Source organism: Oryzias latipes, chromosome 20 (assembly GCF_053564925.1).
Source record: "Oryzias latipes strain Hd-rR chromosome 20, Olatipes_Hd-rR_3.1".
In the NCBI taxonomy this organism is placed as follows: Eukaryota; Metazoa; Chordata; class Actinopteri; order Beloniformes; family Adrianichthyidae; genus Oryzias; species Oryzias latipes.
The window spans coordinates 5,336,424-5,362,275 of NC_136256.1; the positions used below are offsets into that span (position 1 = coordinate 5,336,424).

A 25,852-nucleotide genomic window follows, 5' to 3' on the forward strand; every position below is an offset into this window, starting at 1 on the left:
TCAGTGGGTTCCGCAAAAACACAATGGCAACTCGTTGATCCCTCTTGATGAGTCTAAGTTTTTGCTCACAAGGAGTGTATAACCTCAGGTAAAAAGATGCATGCAAAATTACCATCAGGGAAAATGGACATCAGAAAGATTTGCTGGTCAGTCTCTTTTCATTCAGCACAACTACGTACATAGGTAATGAGTCACCTTTTAAATTTTTTGATTCATGTAGAAGCCCCAGGTTTTTATTTTACCTTTGTAAATAGGGCCTTGCCAACCATTCTAGCATTAGCTTGTAAACTGTGGAAACCAAAATAGTATCTTATAGTTGTCCACCATTGGAACATGTTGAGATTTTGCAGAGAAAAACTATAAAGACAGTGTTTGGATATGCAACCACGTTAGGAAGATTTGTCAATTCATTTCACAAAGTGAAATTAAAGGTTGGCACAGTAAAAACATCTAACGGAAGGGGAATTAGCTCAAATGGTAGAGAGCTCGCTTAGCATGTGAGAGGTAGGGGGATCGAAGCCCTCATTCTCCATTATCTTCAGTTGTTGACTAGTGTAACTAATGCACACCTTAAAATTAAACCATTCATGAAACACATTACGAGGTTTTTAAACAATCACCATTGCTATCTGCTTACTAAGGACTATACAGCTGCAAGAAATCTGCAGTCTTTTACTTGTTAATCACTAAAATCTTCTTGAGGTATCCCATTTTTTAGTGGCTTTCAGATGTTGATGTCCAAGAGTAGTATTCAGTGGGTTCCGCAAAAACACAATGGCAACTTGTTGATCCCTCTTGATGAGTCTAAGTTTTTGCTCACAAGGAGTGTATAACCTCAGGTAAAAAGATGCATGCAAAATTACCATCAGGGAAAATGGACATCAGAAAGATTTGCTGGTCAGTCTCTTTTCATTCAGCACAACTACGTACATAGGTAATGAGTCACCTTTTAGATTTTTTGATTCATGTAGAAGCCCAAGGTTTTTATTTTACCTTTGTAAATAGGGCCTTGCCAACCATTCTAGCATTAGTTTGTAAACTGTGGAAACCAAAATAGTATCTTATAGTTGTCCACCATTGGAACATGTTGAGATTTTGCAGAGAAAAACTATAAAGACAGTGTTTGGATATGCAACCACGTTAGGAAGATTTGTCAATTCATTTCACAAAGTGAAATTAAAGCTTGGAACAGTAAAAACATCTAACGGAAGGGGAATTAGCTCAAATGGTAGAGCGCTCGCTTAGCATGTGAGAGGTAGGGGGATTGACGCCCTCATTCTCCATTATCTTCAGTTGTTGACTAGTGTTACTAATGTACACCTTAAAATTAAACCATTCATAAAACACATTACATGGTTTTTAATCACCATTGCTAAGTGCTTACTAAGCACTATTCAGCTAAAAGAAATCTGCAGTCTTTCAGTTGTTAATCAGAAAGATCTTCTTGAGGTATCCCATTTTTAAGTGGCTTTCAGATGTTGATGTCCAAAAATAGTATTCAGTGGGTTCCGCAACAACACAATGGCAACTCGTTGATCCCTCTTGATGGGTCTAAGTTTTTGCTCATAAGGAGTGTATAACCTCATGTAAAATGATGCATGCAAAATTACCATCAGGGAAAATGGACATCAGAAAGATTTGCTGGTCAGTCTCTTTTTACTCAGCACAACTACGTACATAGGTAATCAGTCACCTTTTAGATTTTTTGATTCATGTAGAAGCCCCAGGTTTTTATTTTACCTTTGTATATAGGGCCTTGCCAACCATTCTAGCATTAGCGTGTCAACTTTGGAAACCAAAATAGTATCTTATGGTTGTCCACCATTGGAACATGTTGAGATTTTGCAGAGAAAAACTATAAAGACAGTGTTTGGATATGCAACCACGTTAGGAAGATTTGTCAATTCATTACACAAAGTGAAATTAAAGCTTGGCACAGTAAAAACATCTAACGGAAGGGGAATTAGCTCAAATGGTAGAGCGCTCACTTCGCATGTGAGAGGTAGGGGGATCGATGCCCTCATTCTCCATTATCTTCAGTTGTTGACTAGTGTAACTAATGTACACCTTAAAATTAAACCATTCATCAAGCACATCACATGGTTTTTAAACAATCACCATTGCTATCTGCTTACTAAGGACTATACAGCTGCAAGAAATCTGCAATCTTTTACTTGTTTATCACTAAAATCTTCTTGACGTATCCCATTTTTTAGTGGCTTTCAGATGTTGATGTCCAAGAATAGTATTCAGTGGGTTCCGCAAAAACACAATGGCAACTCGTTGATCCCTCTTGATGAGTGTAAGTTTTTGCTCACAAGGAGTGTATAACCTCAGGTAAAAAGATGCATGCAAAATTACCATCAGGGAAAATGGACATCAGAAAGATTTGCTGGTCAGTCTCTTTTCATTCAGCACAACTACGTGCATAGGTAATGAGTCACCTTTTAAATTTTTTGATTCATGTAGAAGCCCCAGGTTTTTATTTTACCTTTGTAAATAGGGCCTTGCCAACCATTCTAGCATTAGCTTGTAAACTGTGGAAACCAAAATAGTATCTTATAGTTGTCCACCATTGGAACATGTTGAGATTTTGCAGAGAAAAACTATAAAGACAGTGTTTGGATATGCAACCACGTTAGGAAAATTTGTCAATTCATTTCACAAAGTGAAATTAAAGCTTGGCACAGTAAAAACATCTAACGGAAGGGGAATTAGCTCAAATGGTAGAGCGCTCGCTTAGCATGTGAGAGGTAGGGGGATTGACGCCCTCATTCTCCATTATCTTCAGTTGTTGACTAGTGTTACTAATGTACACCTTAAAATTAAACCATTCATAAAACACATTACATGGTATTTAAACAATCACCATTGCTAAGTGCTTACTAAGCACTATTCAGCTACAAGAAATCTGCAGTCTTTTACTTGTTTATCACTAAGATCTTCTTGAGGTATCCCATTTTTTAGTGGCTTTCAGATGTTGATGTCCAAAAATAGTATTCAGTGGGTTCCGCAACAACACAATGGCAACTCGTTGATCCCTCTTGATGGGTCTAAGTTTTTGCTCATAAGGAGTGTATAACCTCATGCAAAAAGATGCATGCAAAATTACCATCAGGGAAAATGGACATCAGAAAGATTTGCTGGTCAGTCTCTTTTTACTCAGCACAACTACGGACATAGGTAATGAGTCACCTTTTAGATTTTTTGATTCATGTAGAAGCCCCAGGTTTTAATTTTTCCTTTGTATATAGGGCCTTGCCAACCATTCTAGCATTAGCGTGTCAACTGTGGAAACCAAAATAGTATCTTATGGTTGTCCACCATTGGAACATGTTGAGATTCTGCAGAGAAAAACTATAAAGACAGTGTTTGGATATGCAACCACGTTAGGAAGATTTGTCAATTCATTACACAAAGTGAAATTAAAGCTTGGCACAGTAAAAACATCTAACAGAGGGGGAATTAGCTCAAATGGTAGAGCGCTCGCTTAGCATGTGAGAGGTAGCGGGATCGATGCCCTCATTCTCCATTATCTTCAGTTGTTGACTAGTGTAACTAATGTACACCTTAAAATTAAACCATTCATCAAACACATTACGTGGTTTTTAAACAATCACCATTGCTAAGTGCTTACTAAGCACTATTCAGCTGCAAGAAATCTGCAGTCTTTCAGTTGTTAATCACTAAGATCTTCTTGAGGTATCCCATTTTTTAGTGGCTTTCAGATGTTGATGTCCAAAAATAGTATTCAGTGGGTTCCGCAACAACACAATGGCAACTCGTTGATCCCTCTTGATGGGTCTAAGTTTTTGCTCATAAGGAGTGTATAACCTCATGCAAAAAGATGCATGCAAAATTACCATCAGGGAAAATGGACATCAGAAAGATTTGCTGGTCAGTCTCTTTTTACTCAGCACAACTACGGACATAGGTAATGAGTCACCTTTTAGATTTTTTGATTCATGTAGAAGCCCCAGGTTTTAATTTTTCCTTTGTATATAGGGCCTTGCCAACCATCCTAGCATTAGCGTGTCAACTGTGGAAACCAAAATAGTATCTTATGGTTGTCCACCATTGGAACATGTTGAGATTCTGCAGAGAAAAACTATAAAGACAGTGTTTGGATATGCAACCACGTTAGGAAGATTTGTCAATTCATTACACAAAGTGAAATTAAAGCTTGGCACAGTAAAAACATCTAACGGAAGGGGAATTAGCTCAAATGGTAGAGCGCTCGCTTCGCATGTGAGAGGTAGGGGGATCGACACCCTCATTCTCCAAATAACTTCAGTTGTTGACTAGTGTTACTAATGTACACCTTAAAATTAAACCTTTCACCAAACACATTACTTGGTTTTTAAACAATCACCATTGCTAAGTGCTTACTAAGGACTATACAGCTGCAAAAAATCTGCAGTCTTTTACTTGTTAATCACTAAAATCTTCTTGAGGTATCCCATTTTTTAGTGGCTTTCAGATGTTGATGTCCAAAAATAGTATTCAGTGGGTTCCGCAACAACACAATGGCAACTCGTTGATCCCTCTTGATGAGTCTAGGTTTGTGCTCACAGAGTGTATAACCTCAGGTAAAAAGATGCATGCAAAATTACCATCAGGGAAAATGGACATCAGAAAGATTTGCTGGTCAGTTTCTTTTTATTCAGCACAACTACGTACATAGGTAATGAGTCACCTTTTAAATTTTTTGATTCATGTAGAAGCCCCAGGTTTTTATTTTACCTTTGTAAATAGGGCCTTGCCAACCATTCTAGCATTAGCTTGTCAACTGTGGAAACCAAAATAGTATCTTATGGTTGTCCACCATTGGAACATGTTGAGATTTTGCAGAGAAAAACTATAAAGACAGTGTTTGGATATGCAACCATGTTAGGAAGATTTGTCAATTCATTACACAAAGTGAAATTAAAGCTTGGCACAGTAAAAACATCTAACGGAAGGGGAATTAGCTCAAATGGTAGAGCGCTCGCTTAGCATGTGAGAGGTAGGGGGATCGACGCCCTCATTCTCCATTATCTTCAGTTGTTGACTAGTGTAACTAATGCACACCTTAAAATTAAACCATTCTTCAAACACATCACATGGTTTTTAAACAATCACCATTGCTATCTGCTTACTAAGGACTATACAGCTGCAAGAAATCTGCAGTCTTTTACTTGTTTATCACTAAAATCTTCTTGACGTATCCCATTTTTTAGTGGCTTTCAGATGTTGATGTCCAAGAATAGTATTCAGTGGGTTCCGCAAAAACACAATGGCAACTCGTTGATCCCTCTTGATGAGTCTAAGTTTTTGCTCACAAGGAGTGTATAACCTCAGGTAAAAAGATGCATGCAAAATTACCATCAGGGAAAATGGACATCAGAAAGATTTGCTGGTCAGTCTCTTTTCATTCAGCACAACTACGTACATAGGTAATGAGTCACCTTTTAAATTTTTTGATTCATGTAGAAGCCCCAGGTTTTTATTTTACCTTTGTATATAGGGCCTTGCCAACCATTCTAGCATTAGCTTGTAAACTGTGGAAACCAAAATAGTATCTTATGGTTGTCCACCATTGGAACATGTTGAGATTTTGCAGAGAAAAACTATAAAGACAGTGTTTGGATATGCAACCACGTTAGGAAGATTTGTCAATTCATTACACAAAGTGAAATTAAAGCTTGGCACAGTAAAAACATCTAACGGAAGGGGAATTAGCTCAAATGGTAGAGCGCTCGCTTCGCATGTGAGAGGTAGGGGGATCGAGACCCTCATTCTCCAAATAACTTCAGTTGTTGACTAGTGTAACTAATGCACACCTAAAGATTTAACCTTTCATGAAATACATTACATGGTTTTTAAACAATCACCATTGCTAAATGCTTACTTAGGACTATACAGCTGCAAGTGCACTGTCAGAAAAAATGTGCAAAATTTGTACCTTTAGAGGTACAATGGCTTGTCACTGGGGCAGTACCCTCAAGGGTACAAATGTTGTACCCTTTCATATAGGTGCGTATCTGTACCCTTTCAGTATGTACCCTTCAAAGGCAAATATGTACCTCTGTGGACTAAATTGTACCTTATAGTGCTATGGTACCATAATGTACCTTTAAAAAAGGTACAAATTTGTTCTTTTAAGGGTACTGCCCCAGTGACAAGCCGTTTGTACCCTTTGATGGCAAATTTGTACCAGATACAGCACATTAAAAGACCAGTATACTGTTTATCACATTTATTAAACATTCAAAACATTTACAATTCTGACATTTCACAGTATGAATGTTTTAAGATCCACAGTGTCACAACAGGATGCATACATTTACAATTATTAGCAATTTTACAATAATGAAAAATCTATATTTTTCCTTCAGTTCACATTGCATTCATTGTAACTATAACCTTAACATTTGATCAATTGTAAACAGCACATAGCACTTCAGTTACCATTTTTAAACCATGAAATAAAACTTGTGACATTAACAAAAGAAGCACTAGACCTCATTTTAAGTACATCTTTTTAATGCATTCTACATTTTCTAAAAATAGATAATAAAAAAGTAAACTTATAACCAAGTTTAAATGCATAATTTAAATAATAAAATGCATAAATGTGATAAGATAATATTGATACGAATTCTAAAAAGAAGAACTATAAAACACACTAAAGATTACCAAGGATTACGTTTGTGTCAATACCTAGTGGATCCTCTGCAAGCTTCTCTTCTCTTCTCTTGCTTCTTTGTAGACTTTGGCTAATGGAGCTTTGCTTTGAACAAGCTCAAGCACTTTTGGCACAATACTGGTAAACGCCGTCCTTGAAGCTCTGGCTTAAACTGACAGGTGATGGATGCATTTGGTCAACTTCATCAAACAACTGAAAATTGAAAAAAATTAGAAAATTAATCATTCACTTTAAAACAAACAAAAGACATAAAACATTCTGATATTCTTTGTTGCCTCTTTCATTGCCATTTCCCTTTAGTGATGTCATTGTATAAATATTACTTGGCTTGAATGACTATATATTTATATATGGGTTTAGAAAATTACAATGTTTTTACAATTGAGTTAAAGCTGTTAATGATCATTTTAGCAGATGTCTCAGCTCATATTAACATTCAAAATGTATTTTAAGCTGAGAACTGATTTAAAATGTCACTGACCCGTGAGGTTGTCTTCAAGAAAGGGTACTTCTTTGGTATATCCTCTCGCACCTTGCTGTACTGGATATGCAGGACATTCACATGACCTTCAACGGATGATGCATCCTCACCAATGACAGCAACTACCTATTGGATCAAATTTAAAAGTCCATATTAATAAAAAATACAACTGCAAGCACTGATACTGGGGTTAAAGCACTTTGAGATGATGTTTAAAGACAGTTTGTGCAGAGTGGTTTGGAGTTGATCAGAAATTAACTTCTGAGTTGTAGGCGGGGCTATTGACACAGTAGTTACCCTCTGCTGATGTCGGATCATCCCTTTGTTTACGCCCTCTCCCTCTAGCTTACAGTCCTTCCAACCTAAAACTAACATTAGTGGTGAAACCAAAATGGTGAGCAATATTGAAGCTTTCCGGCCATAGTTTAGATCAAGCTCAGACAAGTATGATGAAGATGTTAATGGATCTGTTTGTCTGCAAGTGGACGCATCAGAATAGAGCAGAGCAGAGGGACTCGGACCCACTTCATTTCATGTGGTGCGTCACAATAGAGACCTTCCTCAAACTGCATTTGTTTTGTCTGTTCCTGATTCATCCCAATTTGAGTGAATACTCAGATGTGCAGTTTTAAACGTGTTCTTTTAAACGTGCCCATCATGAGAAAAATACTGCGACATGTTAAAAATGGGGGAAGAATCCAGAAGAATTATATGTTTGTATGATGAGGACAGCATTCCAGAATGTATTCAATGTGTTGTGACTTACTCGGTGCAATCTGCTGTTTCCCTAGAAAACTTTAAACTAGTTTGGATGATCTGCATTACTGCACTGTTTGACAACTAAACTGAATTGGAAAGACAACCTGACTTTGAATGCTTGAAATGACTTTGTGAAAAGATTATTTACTTACTTTGGCAAGAGAGGTGTCTTCAACTCTTTGTCTTGTTGTAGGACTGTGTTGTAATATTATTGTGTCATCTGAGTCCACTTCAGTATCTCCACTTGAACTGGTATTGCAGGTCTTTGCAAGACAACTCGGCTGATCTGTCAAAGTATTAAAGCTTTCAGTTACTGTAATATTTAAATTAGTATGATAGCAAAAACAAAAAAAGTAAAAACAAAGATTTTTAAATACTGTCCGACTTAACAGTTTAGCAGATTTATTATCTTGTCTAAGTCAGCAATAGGGTATAAAACTCATACTTATTTGCCCGTGTTTTGTTCCCCACACTATCCTGTCAAATAAATCATTAACCCTTCAACTCCTATTGATGCAAATATACAATCAAAACTCTTCAGCTCAAAAATGTTCTTAATTTAGCATGTACTTTAAAAAGGAAAAACTCAGATTATTTCCCTTGGAAATAAATTCAGGCATCAAAGGGGAATTTACCCAAAACCATTCAAAACAAAATAGATAAATTACAATTTAAAAGAAAAACTTCACCTTCTGGATTTGAATCTTCGGCCAGACAAATCTCCAACACACCAAGGTTTGGGGTTTTCAACAGGAGATCAAAAACCTCCTCAACTTCTGTCTTTGAGTCATCAAACACTTTCAAGTCCAAGGTTGGGATGTTGAACTTTTTGGCAGCTGTGAACAAAGCAAAATTATGTTTAGACTACAGCACAGAAATTATCTTTAAATTAAAAAGCAATTAAAAAAAATCTGTTTGCATCACAGCTGACAGTTTATCCACAAAGTTGACTGATTCCTGTAAAGAAAAATGCTGGAAATTGTGATGTTTCCACTCACCGCATTCCCAAAAGGATGTAGGTCAGCTGAACTTCCAAACATTTTTTTTTTGGCGTTCGACATGTTCACGCACAGCTTGCATCTTTCCTGGTGGGAAAAAAAATATATATTACAAAAAACATTACAACACCAAAAGGTACCAACACAGCATTTATTCAGATCTAAGCCCTGTTCCAAATAAATTAATACATTTTAAAATAGTAATGGCAAATATAAAGTTTACACTAGCTGCCACAGCAATGTTGCAGAATTTGCAGAACTGCTAAAAAAAAAACACTGACGACAATGCACTGGCTTCTAAGGGCCTACAGATTTATTTCTTGGAAGTTCATTTAAAAAGAAATATTTTTTCCTGGTTTATAGATTTTTGGTATGGGAAATCGTGACGAGTATCTGGAATCACGGACCTCCATTTAAGAAAAATAATCTCTTCAGGAGAATCATCAAAATCAACAATACACAGTGTAAACTTCGCTTGACCAACAATGAGCGATCATGACAACCTAAACAGTCTGTCACTGTCTTGCATTCGGGAAATGGTGGCTGCGCGCGCACAGCAGCTAAGGCAGGCTGACATATGGGAAGGACCGCCATACTGCGGTGTAAAAAAAAAACACGCTATTGGACTCCTACACATTACAGATTAAAATGATTAACGCATTGAATTCGACGGAACTGATAAATATCAGTAGGAATTATGGAGCTGGTCGTTAAAAAAGCTGGCTTTCTTACTAAGAAAGACAGAAAGGGAAAGAAAAAGAAAAAAAAAAGGGGGGGGGGGAGGCAACAACATCCGGTGCATCAACGCCATCGATAAAACGGCGACAGAATTATCTAGTGAAAAAATGTATATATTTCAATGTATTTAACGGAACGCGGTACAACACCAATAAAAAACAACAGCTTAATTTATTTAATGGCTGCATTTAGCTGAACTTCAAACGGCTGAGGCTAACCGTTAGCAAACTCCTGCTCGTGGTTTTCAATCTCCTCACAGGCACATACACGGTGGAATAGCAGCATTCCACTACACAAAAGTTATTCCTTACAGATAAAATAACCGAACCCGCTTAAAACAAGTTTTTAACTTATTTTTGAGCAATTAGCAGACTTACCTCAGTCACAGCCTCTATCTTCCTCCGGCCGCTGCGGGATAACAAAATGGCGGAAGAAACGAAACTTAAGAAAGTAGAGTGGGCGTGGTCTCGCTGGTTTACTCCAACATATTTCCTCTACGTTTTTACACCTACTTAAATAAAAATTACTGATGGTAACTCCGAAAAAAGTACTCTCTCATTTTTCCTGTGTAGGTACAAAAACTAAAAGGTACTAATATGTACACATAATGTAACGTAGTAACAGAGAAATTTACTTTTTTATGAGAATGTATGATTAGAAAAAAAATAACTTAAATTAACAGCTCAAATACTAGAAATTTAAATTGAACTTAGGCCAAGTTAAAGTACACCATATAAGGTTAAAAACATCAAATCATTTTTTCTACATTGTGCTTTTGCTCTAAATTAAAGGCAAAACTTAAAACAGCTCTTATATATGTAAAAACAAAACAGGCTCACACTAATACATGTTTAAAAGTTATTATCTTGATGCTCTGCACAATCAATAAAATATAATGTGCTTGTGTACTGTTCAGAACTAGTCATAAAATATGTGTGGTCTCTTAAATATATTTGGTTATTTTGTGCATCTTTTCCAAATAACCAACAACGTATTAAATGATTTTGGGTGACGTTTCATACACTTTGAATTACTATTTTTGTCACACAAGTGATTGTACCTTTGTTTGTGGAATAAAGGGTCCAAATATGGGCCCTCTGATGGTTGGAAACATATTTGTACCTTTTTTATCCTTAAATGGTACATATGAGTACCCTAAGGTGTAATTATGACTCACTTAGGGTACAAATTCACCATTTGTACCCTAAGTGTTCACAAACGTACCCCAACCGTACCCTTTTTTCTGACAGTGTGCTCTGCAGTCTTTCATTTGTGAATCACTAAGATCTTCTTGAGGTATCCCATTTTTTAGTGGCTTTCAGATGTTGATGTCCAAGAGTAGTATTCAGTGGGTTCCGCAAAAACACAATGGCAACTTGTTGATCCCTCTTGATGAGTCTAAGTTTTTGCTCACAAGGAGTGTATAACCTCAGGTAAAAAGATGCATGCAAAATTACCATCAGGGAAAATGGACATCAGAAAGATTTGCTGGTCAGTCTCTTTTCATTCAGCACAACTACGTACATAGGTAATGAGTCACCTTTTAAATTTTTTGATTCATGTAGAAGCCCAGGTTTTTATTTTACCTTTGTAAATAGGGCCTTGCCAACCATTCTAGTATTAGCGTGTCAACTGTGGAAACCAAAATAGTATCTTATAGTTGTCCACCATTGGAACATGTTGAGATTTTGCAGAGAAAAACTATAAAGACAGTGTTTGGATATGCAACCACGTTAGGAAGATTTGTCAATTCATTTCACAAAGTGAAATTAAAGCTTGGAACAGTAAAAACATCTAACGGAAGGGGAATTAGCTCAAATGGTAGAGCGCTCGCTTAGCATGTGAGAGGTAGGGGGATTGACGCCCTCATTCTCCATTATCTTCAGTTGTTGACTAGTGTTACTAATGTACACCTTAAAATTAAACCATTCATAAAACACATTACATGGTTTTTAATCACCATTGCTAAGTGCTTACTAAGCACTATTCAGCTACAAGAAATCTGCAGTCTTTCAGTTGTTAATCAGTAAGATCTTCTTGAGGTATCCCATTTTTAAGTGGCTTTCAGATGTTGATGTCCAAAAATAGTATTCAGTGGGTTCCGCAACAACACAATGGCAACTCGTTGATCCCTCTTGATGGGTCTAAGTTTTTGCTCATAAGGAGTGTATAACCTCATGTAAAAAGATGCATGCAAAATTACCATCAGGGAAAATGGACATCAGAAAGATTTGCTGGTCAGTCTCTTTTTACTCAGCACAACTACGTACATAGGTAATCAGTCACCTTTTAGATTTTTTGATTCATGTAGAAGCCCCAGGTTTTTATTTTACCTTTGTATATAGGGCCTTGCCAACCATTCTAGCATTAGCGTGTCAACTTTGGAAACCAAAATAGTATCTTATGGTTGTCCACCATTGGAACATGTTGAGATTTTGCAGAGAAAAACTATAAAGACAGTGTTTGGATATGCAACCACGTTAGAAAGATTTGTCAATTCATTACACAAAGTGAAATTAAAGCTTGGCACAGTAAAAACATCTAACGGAAGGGGAATTAGCTCAAATGGTAGAGCGCTCGCTTCGCATGTGAGAGGTAGGGGGATCGATGCCCTCATTCTCCATTATCTTCAGTTGTTGACTAGTGTAACTAATGTACACCTTAAAATTAAACCATTCATCAAGCACATCACGTGGTTTTTAAACAATCACCATTGCTATCTGCTTACTAAGGACTATACAGCTGCAAGAAATCTGCAGTCTTTTACTTGTTAATCACTAAAATCTTCTTGACGTATCCCATTTTTTAGTGGCTTTCAGATGTTGATGTCCAAGAATAGTATTCAGTGGGTTCCGCAAAAACACAATGGCAACTCGTTGATCCCTCTTGATGAGTTTAAGTTTTTGCTCACAAGGAGTGTATAACCTCAGGTAAAAAGATGCATGCAAAATTACCATCAGGGAAAATGGACATCAGAAAGATTTGCTGGTCAGTCTCTTTTCATTCAGCACAACTACGTACATAGGTAATGAGTCAACTTTTAGATTTTTTGATTCATGTAGAAGCCCCAGGTTTTTATTTTACCTTTGTAAATAGGGCCTTGCCAACCATTCTAGCATTAGCTTGTAAACTGTGGAAACCAAAATAGTATCCTATGATTGTCCACCATTGGAACATGTTGAGATTTTGCAGAGAAAAACTATAAAGACAGTGTTTGGATATGCAACCACGTTAGGAAGATTTGTCAATTCATTTCACAAAGTGAAATTAAAGCTTGGCACAGTAAAAACATGTAACGGAAGGGGAATTAGCTCAAATGGTAGAGCGCTCGCTTAGCATGTGAGAGGTAGGGGGATCGATGCCCTCATTCTCCATTATCTTCAGTTGTTGACTAGTGTAACTAATGTACACCTTAAAATTAAACCTTTCATCAAACACATTACGTGGTTTTTAAACAATCACCATTGCTAAGTTCTTACTAAGCACTATTCAGCTGCAAGAAATCTGCAGTCTTTCAGTTGTTAATCACTAAGATCTTCTTGAGGTATCCCATTTTTTAGTGGCTTTCAGATGTTGATGTCCAAAAATAGTATTCAGTGGGTTCCGCAACAACACAATGGCAACTCGTTGATCCCTCTTGATGGGTCTAAGTTTTTGCTCATAAGGAGTGTATAACTTCATGTAAAAAGATGCATGCAAAATTACCATCAGGGAAAATGGACATCAGAAAGATTTGCTGGTCAGTCTCTTTTTACTCAGCACAACTACGGACATAGGTAATGAGTCACCTTTTAGATTTTTTGATTCATGTAGAAGCCCCAGGTTTTTATTTTACCTTTGTATATAGGGCCTTGCCAACCATTCTAGCATTAGCGTGTCAACTGTGGAAACCAAAATAGTATCTTATGGTTGTCCACCATTGGAACATGTTGAGATTTTGCAGAGAAAAACTATAAAGACAGTGTTTGGATATGCAACCACGTTAGGAAGATTTGTCAATTCATTACACAAAGTGAAATTAAAGCTTGGCACAGTAAAAACATGTAACGGAAGGGGAATTAGCTCAAATGGTAGAGCGCTTGCTTAGCATGTGAGAGGTAGGGGGATCGACGCCCTCATTCTCCATTATCTTCAGTTGTTGACTAGTGTAACTAATGCACACCTTCAAAATTAAACCATTCATCAAACACATTACATGGTTTTTAAACAATCACCATTGCTATCTGCTTAATAAGGACTATCCATCTGCAAGAAATCTGCAGTCTTTCAGTTGTTAATTACTAAAAATCTTCTTGAGGTATCCCATTTTTTAGTGGCTTTCAGATGTTGATGTCCAAGAATAGTATTCAGTGGGTTCCGCAAAAACACAATGGCAACTCGTTGATCCCTCTTGATGGGTCTAAGTTTTTGCTCACAAGGAGTGTATAGCCTCAGGTAAAAAGATGCATGCAAAATTACCATCAGGGAAAATGGACATCAGAAAGATTTGCTGGTCAGTCTCTTTTTACTCAGCACAACTACGGACATAGGTAATGAGTCACTTTTTAGATTTTTTGATTCATGTAGAAGCCCCAGGTTTTTATTTTACCTTTGTATATAGGGCCTTGCCAACCATTCTAGCATTAGCGTGTCAACTGTGGAAACCAAAATAGTATGTTATGGTTGTCCACCATTGGAACATGTTGAGATTTTGCAGAGAAAAACTATAAAGACAGTGTTTGGATATGCAACCATGTTAGGAAGATTTGTCAATTCATTACACAAAGTGAAATTAAAGCTTTGCACAGTAAAAACATCTAATGGAAGGGGAATTAGCTCAAATGGTAGAGCGCTCGCTTAGCATGTGAGAGGTAGGGGGATCAACGCCCTCATTCTCCATTATCTTCAGTTGTTGACTAGTGTAACTAATGCACACCTTAAAATTAAACCATTCATCAAGCACATCACGTGGTTTTAAACAATCACCATTGCTATCTGCTTACTAAGGACTATACAGCTGCAAGAAATCTGCAGTCTTTTACTTGTTTATCACTAAAATCTTCTTGACGTATCCCATTTTTTAGTGGCTTTCAGATGTTGATGTCCAAGAATAGTATTCAGTGGGTTCCGCAAAAACACAATGGCAACTCGTTGATCCCTCTTGATGAGTCTAAGTTTTTGCTCACAAGGAGTGTATAACCTCAGGTAAAAAGATGCATGCAAAATTACCATCAGGGAAAATGGACATCAGAAAGATTTGCTGGTCAGTCTCTTTTCATTCAGCACAACTACATACATAGGTAATGAGTCACCTTTTAAATTTTTTGATTCATGTAGAAGCCCCAGGTTTTTATTTTACCTTTGTAAATAGGGCCTTGCCAACCATTCTAGCATTAGCTTGTAAACTGTGGAAACCAAAATAGTATCTTATAGTTGTCCACCATTGGAACATGTTGAGATTTTGCAGAGAAAAACTATAAAGACAGTGTTTGGATATGCAACCACGTTAGGAAGATTTGTCAATTCATTTCACAAAGTGAAATTAAAGGTTGGCACAGTAAAAACATCTAACGGAAGGGGAATTAGCTCAAATGGTAGAGAGCTCGCTTAGCATGTGAGAGGTAGGGGGATCGAAGCCCTCATTCTCCATTATCTTCAGTTGTTGACTAGTGTAACTAATGCACACCTTAAAATTAAACCATTCATGAAACACATTACAGGGTTTTTAAACAATCACCATTGCTATCTGCTTACTAAGGACTATACAGCTGCAAGAAATCTGCAGTCTTTTACTTGTTAATCACTAAAATCTTCTTGAGGTATCCCATTTTTTAGTGGCTTTCAGATGTTGATGTCCAAGAGTAGTATTCAGTGGGTTCCGCAAAAACACAATGGCAACTTGTTGATCCCTCTTGATGAGTCTAAGTTTTTGCTCACAAGGAGTGTATAACCTCAGGTAAAAAGATGCATGCAAAATTACCATCAGGGAAAATGGACATCAGAAAGATTTGCTGGTCAGTCTCTTTTCATTCAGCACAACTACGTACATAGGTAATGAGTCACCTTTTAAATTTTTTGATTCATGTAGAAGCCCAGGTTTTTATTTTACCTTTGTAAATAGGGCCTTGCCAACCATTCTAGTATTAGCTTGTAAACTGTGGAAACCAAAATAGTATCTTATAGTTGTCCACCATTGGAACATGTTGAGATTTTGCAGAGAAAAACTATAAAGACAGTGTTTGGATATGCAACCACGTTAGGAAGATTTGTCAATTCATTTCACAAAGTGAAATTAAAGCTTGGAACAGTAAAAACATCTAACGGAAGGGGAATTAGCTCAAATGGTAGAGCGCTCGCTTAGCATGTGAGAGGTAGGGTGATTGACGCCCTCATTCTCCATTATCTTCAGTTGTTGACTAGTGTTACTAATGTACACCTTAAAATTAAACCATTCATAAAACACATTACATGGTTTTTAATCACCATTGCTAAGTGCTTACTAAGCACTATTCAGCTACAAGAAATCTGCAGTCTTTCAGTTGTTAATCAGTAAGATCTTCTTGAGGTATCCCATTTTTAAGTGGCTTTCAGATGTTGATGTCCAAAAATAGTATTCAGTGGGTTCCGCAACAACACAATGGCAACTCGTTGATCCCTCTTGATGGGTCTAAGTTTTTGCTCATAAGGAGTGTATAACCTCATGTAAAAAGATGCATGCAAAATTACCATCAGGGAAAATGGACATCAGAAAGATTTGCTGGTCAGTCTCTTTTTACTCAGCACAACGACGTACATAGGTAATCAGTCACCTTTTAGATTTTTTGATTCATGTAGAAGCCCCAGGTTTTTATTTTACCTTTGTATATAGGGCCTTGCCAACCATTCTAGCATTAGCGTGTCAACTTTGGAAACCAAAATAGTATCTTATGGTTGTCCACCATTGGAACATGTTGAGATTTTGCAGAGAAAAACTATAAAGACAGTGTTTGGATATGCAACCACGTTAGAAAGATTTGTCAATTCATTACACAAAGTGAAATTAAAGCTTGGCACAGTAAAAACATCTAACGGAAGGGGAATTAGCTCAAATGGTAGAGCGCTCGCTTCGCATGTGAGAGGTAGGGGGATCGATGCCCTCATTCTCCATTATCTTCAGTTGTTGACTAGTGTAACTAATGTACACCTTAAAATTAAACCATTCATCAAGCACATCACGTGGTTTTTAAACAATCACCATTGCTATCTGCTTACTAAGGACTATACAGCTGCAAGAAATCTGCAGTCTTTTACTTGTTTATCACTAAAATCTTCTTGACGTATCCCATTTTTTAGTGGCTTCAGATGTTGATGTCCAAGAATAGTATTCAGTGGGTTCCGCAAAAACACAATGGCAACTCGTTGATCCCTCTTGATGAGTTTAAGTTTTTGCTCACAAGGAGTGTATAACCTCAGGTAAAAAGATGCATGCAAAATTACCATCAGGGAAAATGGACATCAGAAAGATTTGCTGGTCAGTCTCTTTTCATTCAGCACAACTACGTACATAGGTAATGAGTCACCTTTTAGATTTTTTGATTCATGTAGAAGCCCCAGGTTTTTATTTTACCTTTGTAAATAGGGCCTTGCCAACCATTCTAGCATTAGCTTGTAAACTGTGGAAACCAAAATAGTATCCTATGATTGTCCACCATTGGAACATGTTGAGATTTTGCAGAGAAAAACTATAAAGACAGTGTTTGGATATGCAACCACGTTAGGAAGATTTGTCAATTCATTTCACAAAGTGAAATTAAAGCTTGGCACAGTAAAAACATGTAACGGAAGGGGAATTAGCTCAAATGGTAGAGCGCTCGCTTAGCATGTGAGAGGTAGGGGGATCGATGCCCTCATTCTCCATTATCTTCGGTTGTTGACTAGTGTAACTAATGTACACCTTAAAATTAAACCTTTCATCAAACACATTACGTGGTTTTTAAACAATCACCATTGCTAAGTTCTTACTAAGCACTATTCAGCTGCAAGAAATCTGCAGTCTTTCAGTTGTTAATCACTAAGATCTTCTTGAGGTATCCCATTTTTTAGTGGCTTTCAGATGTTGATGTCCAAAAATAGTATTCAGTGGGTTCCGCAACAACACAATGGCAACTCGTTGATCCCTCTTGATGGGTCTAAGTTTTTGCTCATAAGGAGTGTATAACTTCATGTAAAAAGATGCATGCAAAATTACCATCAGGGAAAATGGACATCAGAAAGATTTGCTGGTCAGTCTCTTTTTACTCAGCACAACTACGGACATAGGTAATGAGTCACCTTTTAGATTTTTTGATTCATGTAGAAGCCCCAGGTTTTTATTTTACCTTTGTATATAGGGCCTTGCCAACCATTCTAGCATTAGCGTGTCAACTGTGGAAACCAAAATAGTATCTTATGGTTGTCCACCATTGGAACATGTTGAGATTTTGCAGAGAAAAACTATAAAGACAGTGTTTGGATATGCAACCACGTTAGGAAGATTTGTCAATTCATTACACAAAGTGAAATTAAAGCTTGGCACAGTAAAAACATGTAACGGAAGGGGAATTAGCTCAAATGGTAGAGTGCTTGCTTAGCATGTGAGAGGTGGAGGGATTGACGCCCTCATTCTCCATTATCTTCAGTTGTTGACTAGTGTAACTAATGCACACCTTCAAAATTAAACCATTCATCAAACACATTACATGTTTTTTAAACAATCACCGTTGCTATCTGCTTAATAAGGACTATCCATCTGCAAGAAATCTGCAGTCTTTCAGTTGTTAATTACTAAAATCTTCTTGAGGTATCCCATTTTTTAGTGGCTTTCAGATGTTGATGTCCAAGAATAGTATTCAGTGGGTTCCGCAAAAACACAATGGCAACTCGTTGATCCCTCTTGATGGGTCTAAGTTTTTGCTCACAAGGAGTGTATAACCTCAGGTAAAAAGATGCATGCAAAATTACCATCAGGGAAAATGGACATCAGAAAGATTTGCTGGTCAGTCTCTTTTTACTCAGCACAACTACGTACATAGGTAATGAGTCACCTTTTAGATTTTTTGATTCATGTAGAAGCCCCAGGTTTTTATTTTACCTTTGTATATAGGGCCTTGCCAACCATTCTAGCATTAGCGTGTCAACTGTGGAAACCAAAATAGTATCTTATGGTTGTCCACCATTGGAACATGTTGAGATTTTGCAGAGAAAAACTATAAAGACAGTGTTTGGATATGCAACCACGTTAGGAAGATTTGTCAATTCATTACACAAAGTGAAATTAAAGCTTGGCACAGTAAAAACATGTAACGGAAGGGGAATTAGCTCAAATGGTAGAGCGCTTGCTTAGCATGTGAGAGGTAGGGGGATCGACGCCCTCATTCTCCATTATCTTCAGTTGTTGACTAGTGTAACTAATGCACACCTTCAAAATTAAACCATTCATCAAACACATTACATGGTTTTTAAACAATCACCATTGCTATCTGCTTAATAAGGACTATCCATCTGCAAGAAATCTGCAGTCTTTCAGTTGTTAATTACTAAAAATCTTCTTGAGGTATCCCATTTTTTAGTGGCTTTCAGATGTTGATGTCCAAGAATAGTATTCAGTGGGTTCCGCAAAAACACAATGGCAACTCGTTGATCCCTCTTGATGGGTCTAAGTTTTTGCTCACAAGGAGTGTATAGCCTCAGGTAAAAAGATGCATGCAAAATTACCATCAGGGAAAATGGACATCAGAAAGATTTGCTGGTCAGTCTCTTTTTACTCAGCACAACTACGGACATAGGTAATGAGTCACTTTTTAGATTTTTTGATTCATGTAGAAGCCCCAGGTTTTTATTTTACCTTTGTATATAGGGCCTTGCCAACCATTCTAGCATTAGCGTGTCAACTGTGGAAACCAAAATAGTATGTTATGGTTGTCCACCATTGGAACATGTTGAGATTTTGCAGAGAAAAACTATAAAGACAGTGTTTGGATATGCAACCATGTTAGGAAGATTTGTCAATTCATTACACAAAGTGAAATTAAAGCTTTGCACAGTAAAAACATCTAATGGAAGGGGAATTAGCTCAAATGGTAGAGCGCTCGCTTAGCATGTGAGAGGTAGGGGGATCAACGCCCTCATTCTCCATTATCTTCAGTTGTTGACTAGTGTAACTAATGCACACCTTAAAATTAAACCATTCATCAAGCACATCACGTGGTTTTAAACAATCACCATTGCTATCTGCTTACTAAGGACTATACAGCTGCAAGAAATCTGCAGTCTTTTACTTGTTTATCACTAAAATCTTCTTGACGTATCCCATTTTTTAGTGGCTTTCAGATGTTGATGTCCAAGAATAGTATTCAGTGGGTTCCGCAAAAACACAATGGCAACTCGTTGATCCCTCTTGATGAGTCTAAGTTTTTGCTCACAAGGAGTGTATAACCTCAGGTAAAAAGATGCATGCAAAATTACCATCAGGGAAAATGGACATCAGAAAGATTTGCTGGTCAGTCTCTTTTCATTCAGCACAACTACGTACATAGGTAATGAGTCACCTTTTAAATTTTTTGATTCATGTAGAAGCCCCAGGTTTTTATTTTACCTTTGTAAATAGGGCCTTGCCAACCATTCTAGCATTAGCTTGTAAACTGTGGAAACCAAAATAGTATCTTATAGTTGTCCACCATTGGAACATGTTGAGATTTTGCAGAGAAAAACTATAAAGACAGTGTTTGGATATGCAACCACGTTAGGAAGATTTGTCAATTCATTTCACAAAGTGAAATTAAAGGTTGGCACAGTAAAAACATCTAACGGAAGGGGAATTAGCTCAAATGGTAGAGAGCTCGCTTAACATGTGAGAGGTAGGGGGATCGAAGCCCTCATTCTCCATTATCTTCAGTTGTTGACTAGTGTAACTAATGCACACCTTCAAAATTAAACCATTCATGAAACACATTACAGGGTTTTTAAACAATCACCATTGCTATCTGCTTAATAAGGACTATCCATCTGCAAGAAATCTGCAGTCTTTCAGTTGTTAATTACTAAAATCTTCTTGAGGTATCCCATTTTTTAGTGGCTTTCAGATGTTGATGTCCAAGAATAGTATTCAGTGGGTTCCGCAAAAACACAATGGCAACTCGTTGATCCCTCTTGATGGGTCTAAGTTTTTGCTCACAAGGAGTGTATAACCTCAGGTAAAAAGATGCATGCAAAATTACCATCAGGGAAAATGGACATCAGAAAGATTTGCTGGTCAGTCTCTTTTTACTCAGCACAACTACGTACATAGGTAATGAGTCACCTTTTAGATTTTTTGATTCATGTAGAAGCCCCAGGTTTTTATTTTACCTTTGTATATAGGGCCTTGCCAACCATTCTAGCATTAGCGTGTCAACTGTGGAAACCAAAATAGTATCTTATGGTTGTCCACCATTGGAACATGTTGAGATTTTGCAGAGAAAAACTATAAAGACAGTGTTTGGATATGCAACCACGTTAGGAAGATTTGTCAATTCATTACACAAAGTGAAATTAAAGCTTGGCACAGTAAAAACATGTAACGGAAGGGGAATTAGCTCAAATGGTAGAGCGCTTGCTTAGCATGTGAGAGGTAGGGGGATCGACGCCCTCATTCTCCATTATCTTCAGTTGTTGACTAGTGTAACTAATGCACACCTTCAAAATTAAACCATTCATCAAACACATTACATGGTTTTTAAACAATCACCATTGCTATCTGCTTAATAAGGACTATCCATCTGCAAGAAATCTGCAGTCTTTCAGTTGTTAATTACTAAAAATCTTCTTGAGGTATCCCATTTTTTAGTGGCTTTCAGATGTTGATGTCCAAGAATAGTATTCAGTGGGTTCCGCAAAAACACAATGGCAACTCGTTGATCCCTCTTGATGGGTCTAAGTTTTTGCTCACAAGGAGTGTATAGCCTCAGGTAAAAAGATGCATGCAAAATTACCATCAGGGAAAATGGACATCAGAAAGATTTGCTGGTCAGTCTCTTTTTACTCAGCACAACTACGGACATAGGTAATGAGTCACTTTTTAGATTTTTTGATTCATGTAGAAGCCCCAGGTTTTTATTTTACCTTTGTATATAGGGCCTTGCCAACCATTCTAGCATTAGCGTGTCAACTGTGGAAACCAAAATAGTATGTTATGGTTGTCCACCATTGGAACATGTTGAGATTTTGCAGAGAAAAACTATAAAGACAGTGTTTGGATATGCAACCATGTTAGGAAGATTTGTCAATTCATTACACAAAGTGAAATTAAAGCTTTGCACAGTAAAAACATCTAATGGAAGGGGAATTAGCTCAAATGGTAGAGCGCTCGCTTCGCATGTGAGAGGTAGGGGGATCAACGCCCTCATTCTCCATTATCTTCAGTTGTTGACTAGTGTAACAAATGCACACCTTAAAATTAAACCATTCATCAAGCACATCACGTGGTTTTAAACAATCACCATTGCTATCTGCTTACTAAGGACTATACAGCTGCAAGAAATCTGCAGTCTTTTACTTGTTTATCACTAAAATCTTCTTGACGTATCCCATTTTTTAGTGGCTTTCAGATGTTGATGTCCAAGAATAGTATTCAGTGGGTTCCGCAAAAACACAATGGCAACTCGTTGATCCCTCTTGATGAGTCTAAGTTTTTGCTCACAAGGAGTGTATAACCTCAGGTAAAAAGATGCATGCAAAATTACCATCAGGGAAAATGGACATCAGAAAGATTTGCTGGTCAGTCTCTTTTCATTCAGCACAACTACGTACATAGGTAATGAGTCACCTTTTAAATTTTTTGATTCATGTAGAAGCCCCAGGTTTTTATTTTACCTTTGTAAATAGGGCCTTGCCAACCATTCTAGCATTAGCTTGTAAACTGTGGAAACCAAAATAGTATCTTATAGTTGTCCACCATTGGAACATGTTGAGATTTTGCAGAGAAAAACTATAAAGACAGTGTTTGGATATGCAACCACGTTAGGAAGATTTGTCAATTCATTTCACAAAGTGAAATTAAAGGTTGGCACAGTAAAAACATCTAACGGAAGGGGAATTAGCTCAAATGGTAGAGAGCTCGCTTAGCATGTGAGAGGTAGGGGGATCGAAGCCCTCATTCTCCTTTATCTTCAGTTGTTGACTAGTGTAACTAATGCACACCTTAAAATTAAACCATTCATGAAACACATTACAGGGTTTTTAAACAATCACCATTGCTATCTGCTTACTAAGGACTATACAGCTGCAAGAAATCTGCAGTCTTTTACTTGTTAATCACTAAAATCTTCTTGAGGTATCCCATCTTTTAGTGGCTTTCAGATGTTGATGTCCAAGAGTAGTATTCAGTGGGTTCCGCAAAAACACAATGGCAACTTGTTGATTCCTCTTGATGAGTCTAAGTTTTTGCTCACAAGGAGTGTATAACCTCAGGTAAAAAGATGCATGCAAAATTACCATCAGGGAAAATGGACATCAGAAAGATTTGCTGGTCAGTCTCTTTTCATTCAGCACAACTACGTACATAGGTAATGAGTCACCTTTTAGATTTTTTGATTCATGTAGAAGCCCAAGGTTTTTATTTTACCTTTGTAAATAGGGCCTTGCCAACCATTCTAGCATTAGTTTGTAAACTGTGGAAACCAAAATAGTATCTTATAGTTGTCCACCATTGGAACATGTTGAGATTTTGCAGAGAAAAACTATAAAGACAGTGTTTGGATATGCAACCACGTTAGGAAGATTTGTCAATTCATTTCACAAAGTGAAATTAAATCTTGGAACAGTAAAAACATCTAACGGAAGGGGAATTAGCTCAAATGGTAGAGCGCTCGCTTAGCATGTGAGAGGTAGAGGGGTTGGCGCCCTCATTCTCCATTATCTTCAGTTGTTGACTAGTGTTACTAATGTACACCTTAAAATTAAACCATTCATAAAACACATTACATGGTTTTTAATCACCATTGCTAAGTGCTTACTAAGCACTATTCAGCTAAAAGAAATCTGCAGTCTTTCAGTTGTTAATCAGAAAGATCTTCTTGAGGTATCCCATTTTTAAGTGGCTTTCAGATGTTGATGTCCAAAAATAGTATTCAGTGGGTTCCGCAACAACACAATGGCAACTCGTTGATCCCTCTTGATGGGTCTAAGTTTTTGCTCATAAGGAGTGTATAACCTCATGTAAAATGATGCATGCAAAATTACCATCAGGGAAAATGGACATCAGAAAGATTTGCTGGTCAGTCTCTTTTTACTCAGCACAACTACGTACATAGGTAATCAGTCACCTTTTAGATTTTTTGATTCATGTAGAAGCCCCAGGTTTTTATTTTACCTTTGTATATAGGGCCTTGCCACCCATTCTAGCATTAGCGTGTCAACTTTGGAAACCAAAATAGTATCTTATGGTTGTCCACCATTGGAACATGTTGAGATTTTGCAGAGAAAAACTATAAAGACAGTGTTTGGATATGCAACCACGTTAGGAATATTTGTCAATTCATTACACAAAGTGAAATTAAAGCTTGGCACAGTAAAAACATCTAACGGAAGGGGAATTAGCTCAAATGGTAGAGCGCTCGCTTAGCATGTGAGAGGTAGGGGGATCGATGCCCTCATTCTCCATTATCTTCAGTTGTTGACTAGTGTAACTAATGTACACCTTAAAATTAAACCATTCATCAAGCACATCACATGGTTTTTAAACAATCACCATTGCTATCTGCTTACTAAGGACTATACAGCTGCAAGAAATCTGCAATCTTTTACTTGTTTATCACTAAAATCTTCTTGACGTATCCCATTTTTTAGTGGCTTTCAGATGTTGATGTCCAAGAATAGTATTCAGTGGGTTCCGCAACAACACAATGGCAACTCGTTGATCCCTCTTGATGAGTCTAAGTTTTTGCTCACAAGGAGTGTATAACCACAGGTAAAAAGATGCATGCAAAATTACCATCAGGGAAAATGGACATCAGAAAGATTTGCTGGTCAGTCTCTTTTCATTCAGCACAACTACGTACATAGGTAATGAGTCACCTTTTAAATTTTTTGATTCATGTAGAAGCCCCAGGTTTTTATTTTACCTTTGAAAATAGGGCCTTGCCAACCATTCTAGCATTAGCTTGTAAACTGTGGAAATCAAAATAGTATCCTATGATTGTCCACCATTGGAACATGTTGAGATTTTGCAGAGAAAAACTATAAAGACAGTGTTTGGATATGCAACCACGTTAGGAAGATTTGTCAATTCATTTCACAAAGTGAAATTAAAGCTTGGCACAGTAAAAACATCTAACGGAAGGGGAATTAGCTCAAATGGTAGAGCGCTCGCTTAGCATGTGAGAGGTAGGGGGATCGATGCCCTCATTCTCCATTATCTTCAGTTGTTGACTAGTGTAACTAATGTACACCTTAAAATTAAACCATTCATCAAACACATTACATGGTTTTTAAACAATCACCATTGCTAAGTGCTTACTAAGCACTATTCAGCTGCAAGAAATCTGCAGTCTTTCAGTTGTTAATCACTAAGATCTTCTTGAGGTATCCCATTTTTTAGTGGCTTTCAGATGTTGATGTCCAAAAATAGTATTCAGTGGGTTCCGCAACAACACAATGGCAACTTGTTGATCCCTCTTGATGAGTCTAAGTTTTTGCTCACAAGGAGTGTATAACCTCAGGTAAAAAGATGCATGCAAAATTACCATCAGGGAAAATGGACATCAGAAAGATTTGCTGGTCAGTCTCTTTTCATTCAGCACAACTACGTACATAGGTAATGAGTCACCTTTTAAATTTTTTGATTCATGTAGAAGCCCCAGGTTTTTATTTTACCTTTGTAAATAGGGCCTTGCCAACCATTCTAGCATTAGCTTGTAAACTGTGGAAACCAAAATAGTATCTTATAGTTGTCCACCATTGGAACATGTTGAGATTTTGCAGAGAAAAACTATAAAGACAGTGTTTGGATATGCAACCACGTTAGGAAGATTTGTCAATTCATTACACAAAGTGAAATTAAAGCTTGGCACAGTAAAAACATCTAACGGAAGGGGAATTAGCTCAAATGGTAGAGCGCTCGCTTAGCATGTGAGAGGTAGGGGGATTGACGCCCTCATTCTCCATTATCTTCAGTTGTTGACTAGTGTAACTAATGCACACCTTCAAAATTAAACC

General features: G+C 37.3%; 1 long non-coding RNA gene across 1 annotated transcript; it reads right to left on the reverse strand.

The window, feature by feature from the left end:
* Positions 1 to 5,919: 5,919 nt before the first annotated feature.
* Positions 5,920 to 10,370, reverse strand: LOC144988305 (uncharacterized). Its single transcript, XR_013652166.1, has 6 exons — positions 10,042 to 10,370; positions 8,927 to 9,013; positions 8,618 to 8,764; positions 8,081 to 8,214; positions 7,170 to 7,295; positions 5,920 to 6,880 (listed from the first exon to the last, which is right to left on the reverse strand). It is a non-coding gene; the product is annotated as an uncharacterized LOC144988305 (long non-coding RNA).
* Between the last annotated feature and the right edge of the window lie 15,482 nt (positions 10,371 to 25,852).